Source organism: Orycteropus afer, unplaced genomic scaffold, assembly GCF_000298275.1.
Source record: "Orycteropus afer afer isolate SDZICR_OR568_19922 unplaced genomic scaffold, OryAfe1.0 scaffold00501, whole genome shotgun sequence".
Lineage (NCBI taxonomy): Eukaryota > Metazoa > Chordata > Mammalia > Tubulidentata > Orycteropodidae > Orycteropus > Orycteropus afer.
The window spans coordinates 1,019,365-1,026,004 of NW_006922088.1; positions in this window are offsets into that span (position 1 = coordinate 1,019,365).

The following is a 6,640-nucleotide window of genomic DNA, read 5'->3' on the forward strand; positions in this document are numbered from 1 at the left end:
CCTCTTCCAGTCTAAGAGACAAACCGCTCTAGTGCATTTTAGAATCCCAGTTACTTCAGAATTGTTTTGAAATGATTAGGGATTAGATGCCGTCTAACTGCCTTTCCAAAGGGATTGCACGCTGTGCACTTGGCATAGTGGATTTGAATTGTTTTCTCCAGGATGCAATTCACAGTGAAAATCAACAGGGCTGTCTGCTTCACTGGCTTGTCATTGCGGCCCAGTGGGTGTCGCTTCCACCCGCCGCCGTCCTCCTGTCCCTGACCATCTTTATTCAGCACCCTCTAAAGAACACAAAGGCAAGGGCATGTTAGACTTCTTAGAACCAGGGTGGGACGTCTGCAAATGAAGCTCTCCTTGTTTACATAAGATCATCAGTGAAAGCGGTGATCTTAAAGCCAGGCGTGAGGACAGACGTGTTGCTGGAGAGCACCCCCCAAGTCAAGTTTTAGGAGCACTTCAGCTGTCATCCACGAGAAGTCCGACTCTCCGGACAGCTAAACAGACGAGAACTAACCGATGACGACATAGTAGAGAATCGGAATTTCAAAAACCAGCCCAGCCTTTTAATCAAATCCCCAGAACAACGACAAGTGCCTTCACCTCTACGCCTCGATTGCCTCTTTTTCTGTTGTTAAGGGAGAGAAGGAGGCTACCTGCCCTCCCTAGCATGATGTGAGGATGAATGAGATGATCCAGATGAAGTGAGGCAGGCAGTGTCCAAGAGTAAGTGCTCAACGTTCATTATCCTGATGATGCCAGGAGTCCCACGTCATTATGGTTCTCTTTACTGACTCCTTACCTACCCAGTTAAGTCCCACAAACACCAGGCCTCCATTTCTTCATCTTTCCATTAGCTCTCTATTTCTGAGGACATGGTTGGCTCCGTTGTGCGCAAGAGATTTGGAGTCAGGCATCTAAAACCTCTGGTTCATTACATTAACTCCAGCGACTGAAACACTCAACATAAAATCTAGACATGAAATCAAGAGACCAGGGCTGCTCACAGAATTCCACGGCAACACACAAAATGGTGAGCCGGCACAGGAACCTGACGGTGATTTCTCTGAACAGATGTGCAAAGTAAGAGGAAGCCACCAGCAACATGACCTGTGACTCTCACCATCACAGCCACATCAAAGGGCCCATCTGGCTGTTGATCACCCAGAACCAGTGATGTCCCACAAGTTCCTAACACTTCTTGATTTTAAAATATCATTCCCCAGAACAGTAACTTGACCAGTTACCCACACCTCTCTCTCAGCCTGGAACACGACCTGGGGCTCAAAACAGGCCTTGTCTACAGCTTCTTCTTTGTTGTATCAACTACAAAGCGCTGTGAGGGGCTTGGGGGAGCAGCTTGTGTGGGACTGAAAGACAAAGTGGAGAGACACAGAACAGATTTTCTGGTCCTGGAGCACACTGGGAGTTGTAGCCAACAATATATTGGAAGCCGATGGAATTTGGAAGTAATGTGCGAGGAAGTCAAATTTAGTCTAATCCACACAGAATGGATGAGAATAAGTGGTTAGTATTTTAAAAATCAAAGCAGGAGAAGAGCAGGCCAGGAAATCTCATCAAGGTATAACCAAATGGAAAAGAAAGCATTAGTCCAATCAATAACATTATCATATCAAACAAAAGCTACCAGAAGTGCCTAAGGGGAAGCCTCAGAGCAAGACTGTGCCCAGGGACCCCACCAGGGGGCAAAACAGAGGGGCTCAACATTGTGAACATCCCCAGAATCTGAACTTTGTAACCAGGAGAGAAATTTCACTCAACAGAGAATCCTTTCTCCAAGACGCCGGAAGGCCAGGATCTGCTCCGTGGGGGATACCAGGGCAGTGGATCAAAATCTGAGCACGAGAAAAAGAACTGCACAAGGTGAAAATGGAAGCAAGGTACGCGTGGCTTCATTCTGAGTAATTCACTAGAGCTTCAGATGGGAGACACCATCTGACCTGGGAACATTCTCTTTCAAATAGCCTAAGGTGGTGACATCTGATGTGCAGAGGGAAAAAATCCTCCACTGATGAAATCCTAGTCATGTAAATGCAGTTTATTGTTTTCCACTTTCAGACTTGAATTACAGACAAAAATACAGACAATTAAATATGATACAATAGCAAATGTCAAGTTACGAACATGACAAGGCAGAAGAGCAGAGAAGAGGCGGGGGATGGCCAGGAGCTGTACTAGCCTATCCTTACAGGGAGGGCCAGAGAACCAATCGAGAGTAGATAAAGAGCTTACTACTACAAAACCAAAAAACCCAAACTCGCTGCCTCCAGTCAGTCGGACCCATAGTGACCCCTCCTTGGGTTTCCAGGGCAGTTATCACTACAGAAGTAGATTGCCCACTCTTCCTTCCAAGGAATGGCTGGTGAGTTTGAACCACCAGCCTTCTGGTTAGCAGTCAAATGCCTTAGGCACTATACCACCAGAGCCCCCTACTATTATAAAAAAAACACGCTGCCGTGGAGTCAAATTAGACTCAGCGACCCCTCCGTGGATTTCTGAGGCGGTATCACTATGGAAGTAGATTGCCCAGTTTTCCTTCTGAGGAGTGGCTGGTGGGTTTGAACCACCAGCCTTCTGGTTGGCAGTCAAATGCCTTAGGCACTATACCACCAGAGCTCCCTACTATTACAAAGTAACTATCAAAAAGAAAAGGCTGAGTAAGGCCACCCTAATCTTTAATAGAAGGAAGTCTGTAATGTCCAAGTTTGATAAATCAAGAAGCAGCAGGATAGACCTATATAGTGGTATTATTGTTTTGTGATACTATCAACAAATAATTAAAGCACTTATCTCTGGAAAGTGGGGTTAACCATCAGAGGATGAATGTAGCAAAGACCACCAATTTTCACTATAAATTTTCTCAATTTGATCTTTTGTCATGTGAGTACATGAACTTTAAAAACAAACTAGAATAGAGCCTTCCAAATTGATCATTTTGAAAATGAAAATAAAATGAGGTGCTAGGACAAACTGTCACTAGAAAAAAATAGCAAGCCCCACTCTTATCTAAGAACCAACAGAACAGTACAGGTCTGGTTTAAAAATAGCCTTGCTTTGAGTAAAACTAACTTCCTGGTTTGGAGTATCTGAAATGAATAAAAATTTTTACGGCTGTAATCACACAACAGTTATCATTCCAATATGTCGATAAAATTTATAAATATTCATTCATGTTAATTATAGCCTGAGAATCCAGTTAGTAATTCTTCTATATACTACATGGGAACAACAAGCTTTGCACACAGCTTCATAATGACTCAAGAGGAGTAGGCGGCTTTCTGCAAACAACCTTATAAACTGAAGGCAGGCAGGATGTGGCCCATGAAGTCTCTATAAATAACAACTACCCTAATTGGCTCCTTACTGGAAGCTTAGGGCTAAATGATTGGACATTGAAGGACTACAGCTAAATCAAGGCAATGTTCCTTTCTGGGCTGGCGCCCATCTCATCTGGCCTCCCAGCCCGCTCCTCCACACTTATTCCAGCTGCTCAGCCAACCATGTTTTCCAGACTTGCCTGCCAGCTTCCTATTCGGTTTTGTCAATGAAAGGCAACAGAATGAAATGGAAGGAGGAACAAGGGGTCTCCTTGTTATTTTCATTTTTATCAGTGTTGCTCCAGCTGTGTCCCTTTCTTCATCAGTGGTAAGTCCCAGTTTTGTGGAGCCCCAGTGACTTCTTCTGTTCACTCAACTTGAGGGGCAGTAGCTGCTTCCTGTTGTAATTGGTATCTGGATCACCTTGGTGTCCACTTTTTGCCCTTTCAGTTTTCCAACACCAGAGTAACCAATTCCCAGAATTAAATTCTCTGAAATACTCCACGTGGTTGGATCCACACCTTGACTGACACGAAGGGGAGAGAGCAGACGCTCAAGGGAAATTATCCATCAAGCTCTGGCAACAGCACACGTGGGCTTCTCACGTCTTCAGTCGAGACGTGGTTCTCAGGACAATTTCCTAAGCCCACCATTAGGGTTTGTCTCATACACTGATGGAAGCTGGGCATAACATCTTGAGTCTGATGACTCACAAAAAAGGGCTTAGGGAACAGACTGCCACATGCTGCTTCGCTGGGGACTCTGTGCTCTTAGTGTTTCATCTGTCTCCCTGTTTTATCCCGACTTACTGAGATTCTTCAATGAATAACGAAAAATGGAAACCGCTCACAAACTACTTTCTTTAATAAGTTGTAGCACTTCCAGTGTCTTCTTTCTTTCCTGGACTTGGCTTGGCCTTGGACTGACTACAGAGTCCGGGCCAGCACCTCAGCAGCCCAGAAGGAAATATGTAGACAAAAAAGTAGGACTGCCCTTCTCAAGGGAGCTCTGGTGGCGCAGTGCCTAAGGCACTTCACCGCTAACCAGAAGGCTGGCGGTTCAAACCCACCAGCCACTCCTCGGAAGGAAGACTGGGCAATCTACTTCCACAGTGATACTGCTTGGGAAACCTAAGGAGGGGTTGCCATGAGTTGGAAAATCCTTTCTCTCTCTTCCCTCTCGTCTAGTCAGTCCATCTCATTACATTTTCTTTCAAAATGTATGTCCATCCCCATTGCCGCTTCTCTTCACAAGGGCAAGTAGCATAATTTCCAGTAACTCCAGGTGTGACCGCCATCCCTCTAAACTAGTCTACACTCACCCTCCTTGAATGAGCATAAAACAGTAACAAGACAACATGTTCTTCATGTCATTCCTTTGTATTCTCCACACAGATTATCTAGCCAATGTGACTCCCCTCTGCCTACTTGATGATCCTCAATAGCTTTATTTAAAAAATAATCCCTGCAAGTCTCCTATTGACCAGGCAGTCCCCAGGAATAAATGTAAAAAGTGAATAAAGCCTGGTCTTTGCCTTCTGAGATGTTAAAACTCTAACTGGGAGTTTCGCAAGTGAAGGAAGTGGCGCAGGGACCACAGCCGAAGCACAAAAACGCAGACCAGGAAAGCAAGCTGGGTCAAAACCCGCAAAGCAATACTGCTGTCAGCAGAGCTGTGAAAAGGGATGGGGTGAGCAATAAGGATTCTAAATGGGAGACACTCTCTCAGAGGAGATGGGATTAAAGAGACAGGCGGCGGCCAGCCAGGGCCTCTGGCAGCTGGAGCACCACCCGCAGGAAAGCACGCAACGCCTGGCGAGGGCTGCACGAAGGAAGGAAAGGGGGAGACAGGAACACAAACTTCAGCCCCATCAGAATATCCCCTGCTCGCCAGTCTATCTTACCTATTCACCAAGTGGGATATGGAATATGTCAAACTTAGCAGCAAACTTTAAACTGACACAATGTCTTTTTATGAAAATGATTCCAACTCCTACTGACCCCCATTGGGTTTCCAAGGCAGTAAATCTTTATGGAAGTAAGATTGACCAGCCTTCCTTTTGTGGAGTGGCTGGTGGGTTTGAACCACCAGCCTTCTGGGTAGCAGTCAAATGCCTTAGGCACTATGCCACCAGAACTCCTTATGAAAACAACAGTGACAGTCAAAAATATCGGTCATAGTACTCAGTGAATAACTAGTTTAGGTGTTTGGACAGACCAGAGAAAATGGTTTGGCAAGGGCACCTCCAACTGCCCCCACTCTAAGTTCTCGGCAGACTGCAGCTCTACGCAGATCTGTTAGCCATCGATAGTGGGTGCTGTTCACTACCAGCACGGCTGATGTCATTATGTTGTTACCATCTTATACAACCAGACCCACTGTGTACATGGATGGAAAGTTTCCTCTGCCTTCTGGCTCACAGCTGCTTATACCAGTCACCTCTATAGCAAGGTAGTTAAGATGGAGGCTGGGGAAGAAGGCGGACTAGACAGAAAGGCTGCACAGACTCTCTCCAACAAAGACAAGGGAAACCAATTAACACAGACACAGAAGATAATCCTGGACCCCTGAGCCTTGAAGGGAAGGATACAGAAGTGGACTAAACCCCAACTAGCAGAAGAATTTGTGTGAAAATACCAAAAAGGAGACACACAGAGCTGCGGTCTGGCAGCGATCCTGACAGCACAGACAGCTTGGAGATTCCTGAGTGGTGGTACAACCTCAGAATTAACCTAAAAAGCACCCTGCTAGCCAGGGACTGCACGGAGGACTGTGCACGGTGGTTGGGGAACAAACGGAGAAAGTGAAGAGAAAGGTGGGCTGAGCTGTGGACTTTTGCCGGTCCTGGAGGACGCTGCCATTTTGAAGGTTTAAAAAGCGGCTTGACTATTTTAGATAAAGAGACAGCGCTCTCGCAGATTTCTGGGGCTTAAGAACACGTTCTGCTTTCCAGCAACCCCAAGGACACTCGGGACCTGCAAGACTGACAAGGTACGACATTCCTCGTTACTCTTATTCACCTGCTTTGTGAATGGAGGTGTGGCCATCCCCCACTCCCACCTACCTTCGGGGCCCACAGGAACTCCATCACAGTCTGTGTGCTCAGACAGAGCCTGGGTGCCCTGCCCTGTCCGCCACTGATTTTTTTTTTTTCTCTTTTTTTATTTTTTGCTTTCTTTTTCCTGGTGATTAGTTTGCTTGTATTTGTCTGTTTTAAAACAACTAATACTGTTAATACTTTTGTCCTTTTTAGTATTATTCTTAATCTTCCCCTTCCCAGGTCCTAGTTTTCAGCATTTTTT